This window comes from Parus major, chromosome 9 (genome assembly GCF_001522545.3).
Source record: "Parus major isolate Abel chromosome 9, Parus_major1.1, whole genome shotgun sequence".
Classification (NCBI taxonomy): domain Eukaryota; kingdom Metazoa; phylum Chordata; class Aves; order Passeriformes; family Paridae; genus Parus; species Parus major.
In genome coordinates this window covers 22126123-22147287 of record NC_031778.1, presented here as the reverse complement: position 1 = coordinate 22147287, position 21165 = coordinate 22126123, and the positions used below count along the sequence as shown (strand labels likewise).

The 21165-nt window shown below is 41.6% G+C and overlaps 1 long non-coding RNA gene across 1 annotated transcript in view; it reads right to left on the bottom strand.

Annotated features, from left to right (window-relative positions):
• LOC107209050 overlaps positions 1 to 21165 on the bottom strand; it is a 49316-nt gene that overhangs the window by 15501 nt on the left and 12650 nt on the right. Inside the window, exons 2-4 of the long non-coding RNA XR_004498772.1 lie at positions 19531 to 19695; positions 10128 to 10291; positions 4952 to 7290 (exon numbers count right to left, since the gene is read on the bottom strand). This is a non-coding gene — a long non-coding RNA (uncharacterized LOC107209050). The remainder of the gene's footprint in view (positions 1 to 4951; positions 7291 to 10127; positions 10292 to 19530; positions 19696 to 21165) is intronic.

The following is a 21165-nucleotide window of genomic DNA, read 5'->3' as shown; positions in this document are numbered from 1 at the left end:
TGCTAGGAAAGGCACGATCCCACAGAAAAAAATTACTCCAGAAGTCCATAGATTTCAATCTGTCATGGATGAGTTAATCAGTGCAGAGCCCTAGAGGAAAGTCAGGTACTTTAGGCCACGTTTAAAGCCTAAAGAGAAAATTGGTGTTGACCCTGGATCCTGCAGGGAATAACTGGGTAACTTGAATCAGTATCTTTATTTTCTGTGCCCTTCCTTGTGATGAGCATGGGGAATCCAGCTGGAGCTGAGGATGGCTGGATCAGGCATCAGACTCAGGATGGGGAAAAGAGAGACAAATCCAGCTAAGGGGAAACACATTTACCATCATTCCTGAAGCACCTCTTCCTCCAGCAGGCAGGAGCTGAGCAAAGTTCAAAATTCTCAATGAATATGGTTTAATTAACACAAACTAATTTAATTAATCTCAACACAATGTTTATATTTATTGTTCTATTTTTAAAGCAGAGGCTGCAAGTGCTAAATTAAATAAATGCAAGTTCCTTTGTTCAGACTGACAATGGAGCACAACAAGTGAAAGGAACAGACTCTACATCCTAAGCAGCTGTGTCTTAATTTAAAAATAGAGGTAGAATGCCATCTACTTGTTATTTCCCTATATTGCTGGCTGAGGGAAGGAAAAGCTCCCAGCCTTGGATCACTGCAGTCTTTAGGTCTGTGCTGTGGCTAATTATCAGTGTCCAGAATCCACGGGAGAGGAGCAGCCATCAAATTATTAGCATGCACCCGACACGTCCAATGCATCAGTTACACAACACATCCCTGCTCCCCCTCCCAAATGCCAAACCCTGGAAATCATTCCGGGCTCTGAGGTGAGAGACACCCTCTGAGGCTTGTTTGTGGTTCAGGATCCCGACCCTGGGCAGGAATTTGCAGTTCTGAGGGTACGGCAGTGTGTCCGTCCTGCGAGGCTCACCCTGGGGGTGACTCCAGGAGAACTGCTGGCTCCCCACATTTCCAGGGGCTGTCCCCAGCTGCACAGGGCAGCAGAGCTGTCATCCAAATGTAGACACGTGGACATTGCTCCTCTTGTCACAGGAGCCAAATCTCACCGTGGCCACCAGGAAAATCCACAGAGAGCTCCTATAAACCCATAAACTCAAAGGGTGATCCTGAGGGAGTGCAAATGTCCCTGCCCATGGGATGTCCCCAACTGGATGGGCTTTAAGGTCCCTTCCAACCCAAACCATTCTGGGATTCCATAACACCTGCAAGCTTCAACTACTCAAGCCACCACCAATTCTCTCCTAACTCTGTTTGCACCTCTCATCACCTCCTCGTTTGCAGCTCATTTTGTTTTACTGACAGACTACGATGCCTTTCGATGGAGAAACCTCTTTCCTGAAACTAAAAAGCTCTGGTGTACCTAAAAAAAAAAAAAAAATAAAAAAACCCTGTTGTCTTTTTTTATTCCTTCCCTTGCAAAGGAGCCATCTGTGAAATACAAGTCTTGGAAATAAGATCTATAATTACTGTGTATTGAGTTAAGTTGCCATATCACCAGCTTTGCAGCAGTCCTCTCTCCAACTGCTAGTAGTTCTTTTACAAATATTTATTTGGGAGCTTTATAAACCTTTTAGAAGCCTTAACCATACCCAAGGGGCTAAACAAGCAAGTCCCCAGTGAGAATTCTCTGCTTTACAAAAACGGAGAGAGAGCAGCTCTAAACCTGAGAATCATAAATATTATTATCAGTCTTATTGTGTTTGCTTTCTGGCTTTTGATCCCACAAGGGATGAAGGCTGCCACAGTCACTCTGAAGCCAAAATGACTAAAACTGTTCTTCAGTATAAAATAAAACTGTTTCATGCCTGCATTCATGGGGCTCTGCAGGCTGATACTGTGAGAAAACAGCCAATAGCACACAGGATATGGTTAAATAAGAAGGTAGCAGTAATAGCTCTGTTCCATAAATGCTGCATATAAAAAGGTATTCTGAGATTTGAAAAGTATTTTAGAGATATCTGAGGAAATGCCAAGTATTTTTTTCTTCAATCCCCCTTTTTTTTTTCTTTTTTCTGTATAGAGCCAAAGGAGAGAGAATACAAAAGTGAAATAGAAAATATCCATTATTTAGTCCTACTCTATTTACAGAAGCCACTCAATCTTACACTCTTAAAGTTATTATGGAATTGATTGGAATCACAATTAATGTAGCAATACACAGACACTTAGGGATGGTACAAAGCAGGAACCATTCCAGCTCCAGACATGAAAATACAGAATTCCTAAAGATGTTGGGCTTTGCTGCAACATGTGCTCCCTCTCCTGCCTACTTTGGGAACCTTAGAGCACTCACCTTCCTTTTTTAGTTTATATAACTGAACAAAATTACATACATAGCTTCCACCAGTTCTTTATGTTCAAGATGACTTTGGCAACCTTTTCCAAACCTTCTGGTCATGTTGAGAGGTATCATTACTTGAAATAAAATCTGACTAGACTCCAAGTGTTTACATTTATGCTCACCAGAAGAGAAGTCCTGAGATGAGGCGTGATGGAGAAGAAGTGACAAAACCCTCCAAGGAGCTGAGCTCGGATTAGTTGTTTCCATAATACATCAGGGGTCTCCTTGTGCCTTTGGCTAATTCCTCCTCATCCTATTGTATGGAAAATCCCACTGGGAAAAGCCAGTGTTCATGAAGGAGATGGAGAATCTGGCAGCTTTCTTTGAGTAAAAGGAGCCCACTGGGTTTTCCCTCTCGGGTTCCAGAGGGTGCAGCCTCCTGTTATCCCAAACTTTCATCCTTTTATCCCAAACTCTGCTCGTTCCCCTCTTCCCCCATGGAGGGAACTCCCTGCCCCATATCCCTCCTGAACCTGGCATTTCCCCAAAGTTCAGGAGTTCTTGTGCAGCCCCTCGGCTGTGCCAGGGCTCAGAGTGTCGGGCTCTGGGAGGAACCTGCTGCTTGAAGTTAACCCCAAAGTTCACAAACTCCCCCTTGGCTGTGCCAGGGCTCTGTCACAAACCTGCTGCCCCAAGCCAATGCAGACATCAAACCCCATCTCAAAGCTGTCAGCACCCATCCCCTCACCCATGGAATTGTTTGTGAAGACATCAGCACACATCTTCTCTCTCACCATCCAAACCTCTCCTGAGGTACGTGAGACCCGCTGGCACAAAGTGAACTCAAGAGCAATGATGGAACCATCCAAATAAAGGCAGAGGGTGGGGAAGGATGCCAAGGCACCTTTTGGGAGTTATTCCTGCACAATTCCCTGCTGAGCCAGTCAGAAATCGGCAGCCTGGACATGCCACATCTCCAGAGTTGTCTCCTGGCACACCTGGGACAACGGGAACACTCCTGAATCCACAGGACACTCAAACCATTTCAGCCTGTCCCACTGTGAGGCACAACCTAAATCCTGACAGGAAGAAACCTCAAAAAAACCTTTTTGTTCCAGAATCTAAGGTGGCTACAAGGATGGAGACTCCCTTTTTACAAGGAGTCACATGGAAAGGAGGATTCTCTCCAGCTCTTCCTGGGGAGATTCCAATTAGACATGAAAGGAATTTTTCTCACAATGGGAACAATCAGCCACTGGAATAATCTCCCCAGGGAAGTGGGGATTCTACAACATTCAACACTTTAAAGATCCAGCTCTACAGGGTGCTGGCCCATCTTGTCTAGACTGTGTTTTGGCCAAAAAATGCTGGATCAGGTGATCCAGCCTGGTGTTCTGTGATTCTGTGGATGTGTCAAAGGCACATCAGCTCTGCCTGGGCCACAGGACCAATGAGTTTTGTTAATTTTTATACAAGAAGTCTTTGTGAGTGCATTTAAGCAAGAAACTGTGCACTTTGTGCATGCAAAATGGGAGCATCTTTAATTTCTGCAGTTCCACCTAAGTAGGTTAGGTCAGGTCAGTACAAGCAATTAATATAAATGAACAAGAAGTTCATAAAAGCAATTTAACTTGAATTAACAATTCATCTACTCCCAGACTTGGCTACAGCAAAGAGGCTGCTGCTTTTACCTATTAATATTTTTATTTATGTAGCAGCCACATGGTAGAAGATGGATGCATGCAAGGATAAGTCTGTGGAGGCAATTTCAAAATCAGTGTCACAAAGAGTTTATAATGCAAATAAACATAAAAATATGTCAGGAAAACTTGTACATTGTTATCTTTTTCCAAATGAGGCCCTGTGGCCCTCAGTTGTGAGCTAGAACTTTTCTAGGTAATCTATCATGTATTCCAAAGATGATGATGATCATGATAATAATAATAATCATAACAATAATAATACGTATTATATAACATATAAGTGAAATAATTATAGGTAATATATAAAATAAAATAATTATTTGTATTTGTGCATTACATTCTGCCTATATGTACATCTATCATATAATATATTAACTATACAAACTAAGTCTGTGAATGTTGTAATATACAATTATATGCGCAATATTAATTAAAGATCTTAACTCATTTCCTTAGCCTTTCTTCTTGAGATTCCCATTTTGGGGCTGTGTTACATAAATGGAATGAAATCACATAAAAAACAGTGGAAATTCCAGAAATCCTCACCTGGTCATCCCATTCAAAAGCTGATACAACAAAACTCCATACCCAGGGATGAATATCTCTTACAATTGCTATGGAAACTGGACCCTTAATATATTTTGACACATTTTGTCTCATTTTGTCTGTGATTTTGGAAGAAGAAACCTGCTGGCACAGAATAGCAGATGGGAGAAATAAATGAATGGAGACAGGTGGTGGCCACGGACAGGAGGTGAGGGAGTGGGATGGGAAATCCACTTGGGCCCTGTGAGCAGGGGCCAGGATCCATCAGGAAAACAAACACAAGAAACGGGTTCTGGACATGACATAGGGAGGAGGAGGAGGAGGAGGAGGAGGAGGAGAGGCTTTCTCCAAGCTCCCAGAAATTAATGCACAGTTTGTTGTCTCTGCTGATCCTTACCACTGATGCCTGGTGCACGATGATGCTGCTTCCATGCAAACTTTCCGTGCCCTCCATGGAATTCTGCTAAATGTGAATGGAAACAATCCTTTCCAGGGCAGGATAGAGTTTGGCTCACACCATCCTGAGAGGGAGAACACACACAACAGGTGCAGGCAGCCAAGGGTTCAGCTTTCAGGTACGTTTAAATTTTGTTTCTTTTGGAGGTTACTGAGGCAATCAGAGAAACCAGAGGAGAGTCTGACCCAGCAAAGAGCCCTCCACACCAATTCACAGCAGCAGGAGCTGCTCCTGCTGGATCTGCCTCCGAAAGGTGGCAACAACACTCAGCAGTCACTACTGCACTTTGCTGTGTTCAAGTACTTTGCAAACATTCATTAATTAGTCTCCCAACTCCTCCTGAAGGCAGGCAATTAACTGGATTTTATTTTAAAAGCCCTGCAATGTGGAGAGGTTAAGTGACTCACTGGGAAGAGGGAAGGTGCTGGGACTCAGCCCTGGCTCACTGTTCATGGTCAAGCAAATATTTCTCTGCTGTCGTGTCCACAAGGTCCCTCTTTGTGGTCATCTCCTTTATTTCACTGAGCCCTTCCTCTCCAGCCAGCAGCTCCCCAGTAATTTAAAAGCACATAAAAGACTGGATCCAGCACTAAAAGTGACTGTAACAGCATCCAGTGGCTGAGAAGGAAATTGGATCTGTTCACAGATACTGGGCACAGAGTATTTCAGCCTTGGTTTAAGCCATATCACTGGAGTATTATCAGCAGTGGATAAAGCCATAACCTGGAGCAATTAATACTAAAATTAATCACTGTAGTATCACCCAGGGAAGGCTGTTATATTAAATTACAACTGGTTTGGCTGAAACTTGATGGAACTGAGGTATTTTCTGTAACATTTTAGAACTAAAAAAATACTCCAAAAACCCCCCCAAAAAAACCCCACAAACAAAACCAAAAAAAAAAAACCCAAGAAACAAAGTAGATATTTCTTCAAAAGATTCCATTTCAGTGGGAAAAGTACAAACAGAATCTTCAGGAAAGCCATTAGAACCAGACATTATCACCTGAGTTAGCTCAATGTTCCTGCCTGTTGAACTATAAACTTGCAATGATTTTGTTTGTTTTCACTAAGGATCGATGAATCCCAGACCTTTTCCAAAGGATTTTAAGCCTCAGCTATGGTTTAGATGAGATCTTTCTTCCCACTGCATCCAGGAAGGACTTCATGTACAGAGAAAACACCATATTCCATCTTTAGTGATCAGATTCACACACAGTTTGAGGGAAAAAAGACAAAACACCTTGGAGATTAAAGGGTGTAGTTTTCCCTTTCCAGCCCCAAAAATCCAAGTTTAACAGGAATCCTCAAGGCAGCAGTTGGGAATGCTTTGGTAGAAGACATGGAAACCCTCAATTTCCAGCTCCCTCTCTTGTGTCGAAGGATACTCAGGCAATTTCCACTTACGAGCTCGAGAAATTTTCCTCCCTGAAATGTTTTATTTGCTTCCTGACTTCCTTCCCTCTGGCTGACAGTGTCTGGGGAGGTCACCCACTGGACTCTGGATTGATGTCACCCGATGTCAGGTGGACACAGCCAAACCAGCCAATGTAACCATAAATAGGAGCTGCACTTCAACTGGATGAATTACTCTTCATTTCAATAAACACAATTACTGTCTTTGGCTGATGCACAGGGATAAGGACTGGGATAAGGAACAGAGCTGGTTCACGTGGTCACTGTTTTTTATGGACTGAGATCTGCCTTTCTTACAAATACAGCTCTGAGTGGTGCCCAAAGCTGTCCAAGCAAGTCAAGAGATATCAGCTCTCATACCCAGCAACCACTGACATAGTTGTGCTATGAAACAAAACAGGTGGTGTTGTGGTCAAAACTAACCCATTTTTCAATTTGGCTTGTATTTATTTGTATTTTTAGTAATGAAAATTTAGAAGTCACCATTCCAGCTCAAACCATTCTGTTTCTTTACCTTGATTATTCCCCCCTCTTCCATTTCCCTCCATTTTAAAACTCTCCTCCCCATCTACCTTCCACAGGTAGCAAGTTTTATTTCCTCCTCATGTATAAACCTCCTACTACTATTCCAGATGTTTTAAGTGAGATAAGAGAGACCTTTCTGTAAATTCCTTGCTCAGTCTGGACCTTCCATCTTCCCTGGAGAAGTTCTCCATCTTCTGCAGTGACAACCAAGCAAATTCTTCACCTTCCTCATCAGGGAAGAAATTCATTTCAGGCTTTGGCACGCTGCTCCCACTTCACATTCTTTCCTCTTCCCTTTATTTTTTGTACCAAAAGCCAGGACAGAATTTACCATGGTACTGCAGGGGAAAAAAAAAAAAATATGGAAACAAGTGTGCAGGAAATCCATTCAATAAATTGTCATGTTTCAGCAACACTTGTTTTCCTGAGGGCTCCTAGAATTGCCCATTCCACTGGCACTTCAGTGTCGTGTTGCCCATCATAATATCCTTGTTATCATCCTCTGAGTGCTGCCTTTTCTTCATCTCAGTGGTTCTGCAGCAGGTAAGGGTTATAAATGTCCCCTGCACTGTGGATTTAACTCTTCCCTCAAACACAGCGTTAACGTGCCTGAAGACGGTGAAATTTTCTTTCCCCCTTTTCCTATGGGATTGAAACAGCTGTGGCTGCACAATTCCATCTGTAAATTCATCTCTCTCATGGGGAAATTCCCATTCCCCTGCATCCCACCTGAGCCTTGGAACAGTCTGGGGGCTCCTGAAATCATCCTGCTGAAATTCAGGGGCAAAACAAACCATACATTTTTGCTGTTTTTCTCACTTAATCAGCATTCCAACAATCCAGACGTGACCAAGTGTCCTCCACATGCCTCTGCATCTCTTTGAAAGCTTCTCAGCAGAAGACATGCACTGATTTCTATAAATGTGCTAATACATCATCTAGCCAGGCACTGAGGAATCGTACAGCCCTTTGCCAGGAGGGAAAAAAAGAGATTTGGAAAGGATTTGGGCATTTGTCTCCAAATGCTGAGGCTACATGGGCAAAAGAACCTTCTTTTACAGAATTCAGTGACTGGGTGAACCAGCTGGGGAATGCCTGAACTGAAAAGATTTGCCTAGTAAACACTAAAATGTAAAAGAAACAGTCAGAAAAAACCCTCTTGAAATAACCCTACAATCAAGCCAGAGATAGAAACAATTATTTGATAAGTATTATGAGTTTGAGTCATTACCAAAGATAGACTCATCTACAACAATCTAATAAACCTAACATTATTCCTGCTATTTAATAGCCTAACATCTTTTTGGGGAATATAAATTATTCAACGTTTAAGTGCCTTGTAATTTGATTTAGACGACGAATGGAAGAAAATACTTTAATTGTAAAATATATTTTGTATGCATCACACAGAAACATCAGCCACCTCCCTGAAACAGGCTCTCAGGAGAGCTGCATGGCTCAGAAGTTTGCTAATGGGATGTGGCGTCCTTCATCATTAAGATCATGAGTAGAATCCAGAACGTGCTGGAAGCAACTGGAAATGGTTTCTCAGTATGGCCAGAAATTCAAACCAGAGGTAATTTTAGCTCCTTTAATCTTCTCCTCCCCACTTTTTGTTCAGGAGCATCTAGAACTGGTGAAAGTGGAAAATTTTCATCCCTCCTTGACATTTTTTCAAGGTTGGCCATTGTCCTGGACTTGTTCCTTCGTGGAACATCCCTCACACCATTCCCACCCCATCACTCATGGGTCACTCCCTGGGGGATGTGGCACAGAACCTGAGTCCAGCTGCTGGACATGCCACGAGTGCTCAGTACCTCTGAGCCTTCCTTTCACCTATCACACTAATTATTAACATTTTCTAAAAAAAAAAATATCTAGAAAATTATCCAAAACACACACCTGCCTGACCATGGAGGCCTGATAAAATTTCTGCTTAAAAATACCTGAAAGCATTCTGTGATAATTTAGTTTAACTAAAGCCACAACCATTAAAAAGTGAGAGCCCCTTGCCATTACAAAAGCTGAGAACAAGGAACAAGCAGGCAAAATTAAAATATTAAAGCACATTGTGGTTTTCTTGTTTGTTTGCTTGGTTTTTTTCCCCAGAAGTAAATATATCCAGTGTTGTGAATTATTGATTGAGTGTATTGACTGCTCAGCTGATAGCCAGGAGACTTCATGGCAACTTCTCATCCTCCCACCAGCCTGAACTGTGCCACTTGGAGAAAATGACTTCTTTTTTTGCCTGCTGTGTTTAATTCTTTTGAAGTAACAATTATCTGTAACTATCTGTGAAGTTTTTAGCACTATAACTCTTCAATCTCTGTTGGATTTTTGATGCCCTGCTGTAATAAAAATAATAGTGGCTGGTTTGGCTTTGTTTGCTGGGATTTTTTTAACAGTACCTGTGATTTCTCCTTATCAGTTTTACCCTTTCTGATTTCTCCTTTCCTCTTAAATTTCCAGCCTGAAAATCTGCAAAAATCATCATAAAAGTAAATATTGGTGTAAGAATGTGTAGATAAACTAATGTCCTTGAGATGAACACTCATGGAAAAAGGGGCAGAGGAAATAAATTATCTTAGATAAACCTGGGGGAGGAAAGTGCCAGATCACATCCTCACTGATATGAGTCAACCCACCTCAGAAAAGTTACATTTTACCCCAAAAAGGTAAAATATGTCTTTGTACCCTTGGCCATGTTTCAGTGCTGATGGCACCCACTAATTGATTGTGCACATCAATGGAAAAACCTCAAAAACTGAACATTCCAATTTAAACAAATGAAGGAATTTCACACTCAGGGAGCCCATACAAAGACAACTTTTGACATCTTTAAAAATCCCCACCTCCTTTATTACCATGCTCTTTAGAAATGCAGAAACAAATGGCCATTGAGGGGAAGACACACGGCTTGCCTGGGGCAAACTGGGATTAAATGATGAAAATCAAAGATTTTTACTTAAAGGATGACTCAAATAGATGAGAGGGAGCAGTTTAAAGCTGAGAATTTACAGAATTAGAAATATCATTGTTATAAAATATGCTGAGGCAAGCTTAGCAGAGCTGTCCCAGTGTTTTCCATGGAGACCCACCCAGAGCTCTGGCAGGTTTGAAACTTTTAATGATGATTTTATCCAAAACTGATTTTATCTTTTAATGATGATTTTACCTGAAAATATTATGATTTTATCCATGGGCTGGGGAGTGAGGCAGACCCTGTCTCCTACTGCTCACCAGCAAGGAGACCTTTAAGAAGCCAACATCACTTCCAAAAGTCTGCTCCAGCAAGCATGAGCTCCTTTGGTTTAGAAACACAATCTATGTATTTGCTTCCTAGAAAAAAAAATAAGAGTTTTATTTCACAGGGTGAGATTAAAAAAAAAGAGAGAGAATTTTCACTGTTAACAACAAGGGTGACATAAAGTATATTTTTATTAAACTCCACAGGTATCTAATAATAAATAGAGAAACCAGAGAATGAGAGAAGATGAAGTGCATTTTCAGAGAAACACTGAGAGTCACACAAAAATATCATTAAAGCAATTTCATGTGAAAGTTCTATTCAATCTTTCTAATGTAGCTCAAAATAATTTTGTGATCTGAAGTACAAAAGTGTAGCTAAATTTACTGTCACAAATGCTTTGATGACAAGTGTGCTAAGAAGGTTTATAATGGGGAGAAAAGGCAAGCCCTTTCTCCTTAATTACTGCACCACAAAATCATTCTGAAGCCCGTTTTGACACTTAAATTTCCAGGGGGAGTGCTCATGTGATAAATTATTTCAATGTGCACAGTAGATCCTATTTTCATATAAATAACACACTCAGCACCAAACAAAACTATTGTCAATATTTCTGCAGCTCTCTAAGTCCATAGGTTTTTTTACCATTTCCCTTTCTGCTACAATTTCAAAGAAAAATTACACCAGAGGGGCAGAACCTGTACAGCTTTACTGCTGTACTATTATCAGGAAATTTACTGTAAATTGGCAAATATAATTTCACAGACATTGGGGTCTTTTATCATCACTTGTTTGCAGCTTCAAAAGTGTCACTTCAAAGACAGATAGAAAATAACCTGTGGAGTTTGTGCACTGAAAACCTTCTAGTGGTGACTTCTTATATTGGGGAAGGAGAACAGATTAAGATTAAATTAAATAAGTGAGCAGGAATTATAATTTGAATGTAGTAAGATTATGGTTTAAGAGATGTTTTGTGAACTACTTGAAGAGAAATAAAGTTTAATTTTACTGCGTGGATTCAAGGCAGGAAGGGGTTGAAGTTGGGTTTTAGGGGATGAGTCAGTGCTAGAAAACTTCCCAGTGCTTCAGACCCGATTCCCCTGCACCTGCAGCCACAAAAACCCTGCACATTTGGTTTTCTGTGTTTAGTTAACTTGGCTGCAGCAGTTTGCCAATGATTAATAACACCTTTGCACAGAAACAAACATGTAGACTGCACTGAACTGAGCACCGAGGGCCCTGAAATGCAATTAGCCACTCGCACGCTTTTTACTGGCAGATAAACTACACAGCAAACAGAAATAAAGGACAAAACCCAACCGTGTAACGCCATTACTCAATAAAAATGATACATTTAGAACCTCATTACTCACATTTTATGGTGGTGGTTGCTGAAACACAGAGAAGGGGCTTTGCAAGGTCACACTGGCAGAGTTTGGAAGAGAAACCAGACATCTCATTCCCTAGCCCAGTGCTCTGCTCCCTCTTTTATATTGCTTTTTCTCTTTTGTTTTTTTTTTCTTTTTATTTAAACATAGATAGATCACCACAGCAAACTTACAGAAAGGCCTCGTGTGACACACAGATAATCTGGATTTTAGATAAGCTGCATCTCTTGAGCTTCTCTGGCAACAATGGAGTTTGATTGCAATAAAACCCTGTGGAAAGAGCATCAATGCCACCAGAAATATATAGAATTCTTTATGGTAATGTTCTGGTCTCTCTGAACTCAGGGATGAAATTTGTATTGTGAATAAATTGTACACACAATATTGGATTTGAACTTTTGCAGTTTATAAAGTGTCTCATCCGAGAGTGAGCTGCTGCCAACCCAAATCCCACCATTCTCCCCACTGCAGGCTGGATCCCCTGCTGAAGGAGGAGAAGTGGGAAAGGCAAAACAACCTCTCTTTGCTGCTTGGTCTTCATGAGAACTCACTTGGTAATCAATGTTTGCTTTTTCAGTTTGCCTCTGCAACACTTGAGTGATGCCTCTGAAGAAAGGGAAGGAAAAGGAACAAAGGAAGGAAGGTAGCTGAGTATGAGAGTTTGCCTCAATAAATTGCAATAAAAATAACCTTTTTCCTATAGAAAAAAAAAGTTTAGTTGGGTTTCTTCCCTCCCTTCAGAGCTTCCAAAAATTCCTATTTTCTGCAAGCAATGCCAGACTTCTTTAGAGTGGGATTCCACCAATTTGTTTGGCCACAGTTGGTGGTGTGATGTCCCTTTCCAAGCTCGGGGGTTTCTGTGGTGTAAAACCTCCAAGGCTGTGCCTGTTCACCTTCCCACTGTTCCACAAATGCCTGTGGCACCGTGTCTGAACACACTTCCAACCACAAACAGCCTCACCACCGGCCATGCCTGGGTTTCAGCAGATTTGGGCTCTGCTCCAGCGTCGTGCTCATCTCCCACAGGCTCGTGACTGATCCAAGGGAGAGGAGGAAAGAAAATTGTTAAATCTTAATCCAGCTGTGAGAGAAACTTGGCAAATAAAATGACTAAAAACTGTGCAAGAGACAATGAACTCTGTTCAAAATATTTTGGGAGTTCTCTCAGCACAAAGCAACTAGAACTGACTCCAGTGGAGTCCATGGCATCTCAGCAGATTTGTTTTGTTGTCAGAAATTGGTCAGAACAGATCAGATCTTCTTAGCTTAGTATTATATTGAAAATGAGATATAGATTTGGCTTTTTTAGTGAGACTAATTCTTATTCTTAAAACTGTAAAGATATAATCCTCATATGTTTGATTTTTAATGAGAACCAGGCCAAGGTTCAGGTCAATGAAAATATCAGAGGAAGAAATGCTGAAGTTTCTATGTCATAAAACTCAGAAAATCCATAAATTATAACTATAAATAAAATTGGTATCACTTCCTTTGACAGCTGAATATCACCATGATGAACCAAAGTCCATGATCTGGCACAATTAGGAGGTGATTATTAGGAAAAATGCCCAAGAACCCATCCAGTGGGGCTGTAGAAGGCACCACCCAGTCCAACAGCGACAAATGATGCGATTTGTGACACTGACAAATTAAAGGATGTCTGTGGGAACAACAAACTGGGGCCAACCCTTTCAAGCCCTTTTCAGAACTCCCTCATGTTTATATTTTTGTCTGGGGATAACATGACTGGGAGGGAGGGCAGCTCTCCACACGAGGGCATGGGAGGCATTTGAAGCAGTTAAAAACAGAGTTGATCTTCCACATCCTGCAGGCTAATGGAGCTCAGCATGGGTTTGGTGCTCTGAGCTGCCAAAAGACACCACAGACCTCGGGCCTCTTTCAAAATAAACCCTGTGTCCAACCCTGCTGCCCTCAGCCACCTTTGGCAGTGACTTATCCCACAAATACATCAACTCAAAGCCAAGTGCTCAGTTGCAAAGTAAGGTCCTTCACAATGTGAGTGCCACAGAACAGAACTTTTTCCCAGGCTGCATCCCCATCATCTCTTTGTCCTTGCAGCACCTGAGGCTGCTCAGTGAGCGGAAGAGCACCACAAACAGAGGAGGGAATGTCAGCTGTCACTGCCAATATCTTGGATTTGCTTCTTTGCCTGCATGTACTGGGAATAGAGAATTATATTTCAGTTTTATTGGCAGCTGGTCTATTTTGTATTTACAATGACCTAGATTGCCAGTTTACAATCTGCCTGCAAAGCAGTTGAAACTCTGCTCTCTCCCAGAAGAAGACTTTGGGAATCAGCTGGCAGGGACAAATTGTACAGCACCACAAGTGCCTGCCTCTTCTAAGGCTTCAGCTTCCTACAGAACCAGGGAAAAGAATATTGCTGTAAAGTCCCTAAATTTAGGATTCACAGCAACAACAAAAAAAATAATAAATAAATCATAGAGTAACAGAATGGTGTGGGTTGGAAGGGACCTTAAAGCCCATCCAGGGCCACCCCTTGCCATGGGCAGGGACACCTCCCACTATCCCAGGCTGCTCCAAACCCTGTCCAATCTGGCCTTGGACACTCCAGGGATGGGGTAAATTGATAAAGATGAAGAAATAATTGTGATATGGCCACAAATACACGGAGCTGTGACTATTGAGAATCATTTAACAGCAATCTATTTGCTTTCCTTCTCAGATTTTGCAAGCTCTGCCACAGCTGCAAAGCCCCAGACAGGTTTATATTTTAAATATGTTAGAAATGGGCCTCAAGTTTAAAAAAAACTCAATGAGACACTTTAAACATTAAACTTACCAGCTTTTTTTTTTCTTTTTTCACTTTTTCTGTGCTGATGTCTTTCCAATGTGAAAGACAATTTGGGCGGATTTACTGCTTGCTTCAGAACAGTTGTGGGGTTTTTAAATAACACACCACTACCCAAATCTTTCTCTCTCCAGTGCTCACTGAGAAAAGAAATTAAACAAAACTATTCTGTAACATGCCAGACTACAGAATATCATTGCCCCTATCTCTGGCTCCAAACCAGGAATTGATAATAACACCTTACATAAGCATTATTTTCATTAACAGATTGATAAAGACAATGTCAAGCCCAAGAACAACCCTGACAATAAAATTGCAGCATCATCCTATTATTAGCACCACAATCACTCAAAGGCTGAAAGATTTTTAAAGGAATTTTGGGATCAGGATTGTGTCAGCAATATACTAATGATGGCAATTCATGGTCACTTCAATCACACATTTAGGGTTTGTTGTCTCAAGGTAAAGGATTTGCTCTTGTTCCTTCATCCTTGTCTCTTCTACTGCCACCCACAGCACCATCAGCATTATTAAATTTCTAAAGCATTATTTCCCTTCATGTTCCCTCTCAAGGAAAGGTTTCCCTTTCCCTGTTGTCCCTCTGCAGGAAGGAAATTCAGATGTATATAAAAGTGAGAATGCACTGTGGACACATTATAAACAGTATTTTAAGGGTAATTTAACCCTGCTAAAACAGCACTGTCTTATTTGGCATGGTCATTCCAGGAGAGGCAAAACATTTCCTCCTTAAAAAAATGATGGAAATAATAAAATGATGCATTTCTGCAATGCAAATTATGTTTGGTGTGAAAGAAGAAATCTCTGAAGGACAAGATAAAATGAAGATGTGAGATTTTTATGAGGAACAAGGAATGACATGGGCTGTCCACCTTGAAATGGTGTTTGGGATGAAGCTCTCATCACCTCTGTCCACTGAAATAACAAAATACTCCATTTTTCCAGTGCACGTGCCTTGTTTGTTTAATTGATTAGCTTCTCTAAGGGGTAAATGTGTCCTGCACTTGGGAGAGGTTCATAACTGAGGAGATGCAGCCCCTGTTATGGAGATTCCACTGAAGTCAGCAAATCCAGCTCAGGAGCAGACGGAGCCTCGGTGGGACCAGGCTGATGCTCAGCTCTGATATTGCCTTGCTGCCAAGGGAAAAAAAAACGTATCAAAAAGCACCAGGAGAACTCTGATCAACATCTTCCTCCTGGAAAAAGAACTAATGAAAAATGTGCTGCTTGTGTAAATGGGAAATGCTGCAAACGGAACAGTGGCTGATTTTTTAATTCAAATTACTCATCTTCCTAACAACCTACACTGTGAGTGCATCTACCCACAAGGGCATACACCAGCCCTCAGATGTGCTGTTTGGGGAGCTGAACAAACAAGTGTCAGAAGCTGGAAAGCCCTGTAGAACAAAACCTGTGCTCAGTAAAAGCAAGAGATAACACTTCCCCTGGTTTTTTTTGTAATTCATCTTACCTCTTGCAGTGTCACAGCAGTTTTGCAGCTTGTAGGAGTTATTAAGGCTAAAATGAATCACAATTACATTTTTAAAAAACTATGAGAAGGTAGAGAATGCAAAATAAACCAACTGGAAATAATCTGAGCTAGCACTTCTCATTGTCCCAGCCTGTAGCTGGAACAGGCCAATGCTGACAGGTGAAGGGAACAAGCATTATTATTCCTGGAAAAAAATATAAATGTAATCCAGAAGAGATACCTATGAGAGAAGAACCAATCAAGAGGCTCTTTCTTTCCCCTTCTTTATATTTGGGCACTGAGATTTATTCCTTTACCATCACATAATTCCCACTCCTCAGGACTTGGTTCTCCAAGTATTTGCAGGCCCAATCTGCTGCAGTTAGAATTCACTTTTCCTGCCAGACTGACCAAATGTTCAGAAAATGAAACTTGGGACATTTCTGTTTGCATCACATAAATCTGTCTGGTTTGATTAACAGGGGTTGTAAAGTCCAGGTTTACCTGGCTCCCCCTGAACTGAGAATTTCATTATTTCTTTTTCTCCCAGCTAACAAGCAAGAGGATAAGGGGGAACAGCCACAGGCTGTGGCAGGGGAGGTTCAGCTTGGACATTAGGAAAAATTTCCTCACTGAAAAAGCGAGGAAAGCATTGGCAGGGGATGCCCAGGGAGGAGTCCCCATCCCTGGAGGGGTCCAAGGAAGGCCTGGATGTGGCACTCAGGGCTGGGCATTGGGCACAGGTTGAGATCAGTGGTCTTGGAGGGCTTTTCCAACACCAGTGATTCCATGATTCCATAAACATTGACAGGTACAAGCTGCCATCACCCCTCCTGACTCCATCAGCCTCTGCCCAGCATCCCAGTCCCATCCTGAGCAGCTCCTCCAGCCCTCACTGCTCCACAAGCCAGCCCAGCTCCTTTCTTCCTGCTCCACCTGAGCCAGGATGTTCAGCAAGCTGATAATTGCTTCTTTTGTGGGTCATTTGTCTGATCACACTCATTTCCACAGGCAGAAAAAAGATTTCCTCTCCTGATGGATAAGGTCTGCACCCAAGAGAGGGTGACAAAAGCTCCCATGACTATTTCATGACTTCACGTAGTGACTGGCACAGTCAGTGGTGAAAGCTCCAGAACTGATCCATCCCTGGTGATTGCTCCAAGATTAGGATAATAAATTACATTTCTTTCTCTTTTTTCTCTCTCCTATTTTTCTGGCTGGCACAAAAGAAGAGATGAAGAGCTCACTTGGTTCCTCTCTCACCTGAGATCTCCCCCTCCAAGAGTGAGCCACATCTCTCTGGAGTTCATCCTGTCAGCAAAGCTGTCCCAGCGTGGTGGACCTGCCCCATCTCCTGCTGAGCAGGGGCATCTCAACTCCTGCAGGGAGGTCAGAGCTGTGCTCCTGTCTCCTGTGTGCTCCTGGCTGACCATTCCACCTGCCCAGCTCTCCTTGGGGAACCCACCACAGCCCCACCCAGATACTCATTTTTCCCTGAGGTCTGTGGAGCCCTGGTGCCACCCCGTGAGGATAATTTGTTTTTTTCCTGCAGTGCCAAGATCGAGGAGCTTGGTTTGAGTCCAAACTTCCAACATCTGATGGAGCTCCATGGGTGAAGCCTGGAGTATGTAAGAATTTTGGGCATGATGAAGTTAAGGAATTTGTCACAGGTCAAGGAGAAGGCTGTAATCATCTTTGTTATCCTTCACCCAGGGAGACATTTGGGGTTTATGTATCTACGTTGTCTTAGGGGTGCAACCATAAAAAGCCAAGTTAACTTCTAAAAAGACCAAAACCAGAAAGTCCATATTATCATCTATAAATTTTGACCACAGAACTGAGTCATTTCTGTCCCCAGGCAGAGATGGAAAAGAGGCAACAAAAGTAGGCAGAGAGCATCAGACAAAACATTTATTCACTTTTAAAATGTGCCTTTTCAGACTGTTCTATTAGATTTTGCACTTTACATTAAATGCTGAACCCTTGAATGATTTGTTCTAACTCTTTGCAATCTTAGGTCTCTATTTTCCAATAGCACTATCGGGTAAGAACGATAAAAACATAGATTTTGTAATTTAATGTTTAATGAGAAGTCTGAAGTTGAAGAGCTATGTTATGATCTGTGGATTTAAATAAAAGTACAGTTGGGTGCTGTTTGGAGACTTCAGAGTTTCTAATGCCCACCTAGCTCTGACAATTTGTCTCTTTTACCTTGAAAACAGAAAATATCCAGAGTCAGGCACAGCATCATAAAACCAACATTAATAATAAAGGGGTGAAACAGCCACAACCAGGCCACTTCTACACAGAAATTAAAATTATTGCACAGAGAAGACTCAATTGTTCAGCCAACTACACTGTGCAAATGCAGGGCTGAGATTTGCATATGCAAATGTTGGTCTTTTCATATTCAGATACTTACACCTGCAAAGTGTTTTTTAGAGGTCAGCTGAAAATGTTGCCTAAGGAGTTTAGACTTTCTCAAGACATCAGATATTTTCACGATTATTCATCAGACTGTCTCGCCCTTGATTGCTAAATCACTCCTTTAAATCAAACTAGCAAGATTACAAGGGAAAAATATCATTAAAAGGTAACAGATTATCCTGAAAGGAAATTAATATAAATTAACAAATTACAAACAAGGACAAGGAATAGGAAAATCTTTTCAGCGCTACATTTTCTCTTGCCACACAGCTCCCCTTACCATGACATTACAGAGATCAACCAACAGGAAAGATGAAAGGCCTGCTGTGGTCTTCCCCACTTCAAACACTTCAAAACATGGAATTCATCCAGTAAAGGATCAAAAGTTGCATCTTTTACTGGACCTGCATCTGGTTTTCACAGCACACATGCAGGTTACAAATATTTCTGTGTACATTCTGTGCATGGAAAATGTCTTTGGCAAGGCCTCGGGCACCAGGGGGGATGTGTGGAGGCCAAGGTGTTTGCAGGGGACCAGCTGGAACAGAATTTTGGCCATTTGCAGTTGCATGTTGTGATACAAGAACAGCTGAAGTGAATTTTGTCTCCAGGAGCACATGCTGCCTCTTGAAAATGCCCTTCAAAAACACCACAGTCCAAATGAAAAGCATGGCTACTCAAAAAACTGGGAAATCTGACAATTTGAACAGGATTGTGACTCCTTTGGTTGAGCACCTGAGCCCCATAAGCACATCTGGTTTCCTTAGGGTCTGTGTTCTAGTGAGAGATGTCATTTTTACAGCAGCCAGGGATGCAAAAATGAAGATAAAGCACTGAATTTCCAAAGATACCAGAGGATTAAAGCATGGATACAAACCCAGAAGCCCAAAAGAGAGGCCAAGCTCCACAGAGGCTCAGAAGGCCGATGCCTGACAGGGCCCTAGGCTGACATTACAGTACAGAAGTTCATCATTATTATCTTGCAGCTCATTTTTGGAGGAACCTGGCAGGTGAAACATGGCTGTGCCACTTATTCTTATCAAATATTATCAAATCCCAGGCTTTGAGACATTCTGCAGGAATTCTGATAGATAAGGAAAGAATCAGGTAGAAGCAAAGACACGTTCTCCTTAATTTTGCAAACTTCTACCAACATCACAATCAAGAGTTTTTACCTTGCTAGGCTGAACTTACCGAGTTTCATGCCAGAAAAGTCAAGATGACAGCTTTGGGAAATGCTCAGGAGGAATAAATCCAGTGGAACACAGTAGCCATGGGTGTGGTGGCCCAGGACAGGTCTGTGTCTCGTCCCATTCCAGGAGCAGTGGCACCAGAGGGGAATCCTCTCTGTTCACCTCTCTGGGGGAAAAAAACATCACTGAGACACTTTCCACACCCAAACAACCCCTCAGATTGCGTGTTCCCCTCACCTAGGCAGAGGGAGAGATGGCAGGCCTAAATCCCTGCTGTGTTTTCATATGGACTATCAGAGTAGGGCACCTGAGCACATACAACTGCTGGCAAAATCAAATATTTCCTTTTAAATGAAGGCACTAGCAGGAAAACCACCGTTTGCTCAGGACACTGATGTTTTATCCTCACTTTTCCTGCAATTTCCAGGATTTCTTGAGAACAACCTGAGCTTAAAACCATAAGAATCTGTCTGCAGTGCCCTGTGTGTACCTGAGTACCAGACTGGGTTTGTGTTATGCTGCTGTGGCAGAAGGATCATAAAGGAACATCAAAACCACTCCATTAAAATACAAGTCCTGAGCCCTCACATCAGCAGTTTTCTTTTCCAAGTGCTGGTGCAGTCAAATGACCCAGCATTGCCATATTTGTGTTTTGGGGAAATGAATCCAGACTTTCCAATATCTGCTCTGTAGTGAAAGATGCCCACAGATAAGTAATACTCCTTTTATTATCAGTATGAAGTGTTAAATAAAACAATGTGCATTTCCAAAGAGTGAAATACAGGCAAATCTTGGGAAAAGTTGTGTGTCTCAAAACACATTAAAGGAACTTTTTAAAACTTTTCTAAATAAAATCCTTAACTCTGGAGATAGGCTTCAGGAGGGTGAAAAAAGTAGTAAAAACAAAACAAAAAAACAACATAAAGTCTAAAAACCACAAGGAAACATAATTTGATGGGAATTGCAGGTCATTCCTGCTGCCATCAAGAAAGGAATTAGGGTGTGGGGGACTGCTTAATGCTCCGTCATGTGGAACATAAGTCAATAAAATTTTAGTTATTCAGTAAAATGCCATTGCAAAGTCTCCTTGCTTGACTTTGCCAGAGCTGCTCTGCACGTCAGGTCTGAATAACTTTGCTGGGAACATTTTCTGTTTGCTCTCCTTATCTGAGCCATTTATTACAATTGATGCAACAATGTGTTATCACATCAATATTAATAGGAACACACTGATAATAAGATGACTTTTTGCGTTTCACGGTCATGCGCAGAAATCGTATTCAATCATACAGAATATTTCATAAATTACTGGCAAATTGTGGTAAAACATAGTAATTCAATAACATCAGAACATACAAAGAAGTCAAAAATAATGTCTGATATTATTATTTTTTTTTCTAGGTCATACATGAAAAAATTGGTGGAATAAATTAAACTGATTTTGGACCAGCACAAAATCCCCAAATGGTTTGCAACAGGAATCTTCTGCATACAGAGATTAATACTTCCACAAGCAGCTCATTTAAGGATGCAAGGAGCACATAGAGATGAACATCAGCTAAGACCAAAATTGTGCCCCTTTTCCTCTTACTCATCTGTCTACTGGAATAAGCATAAAAGAGGAGCAGTTCCTACC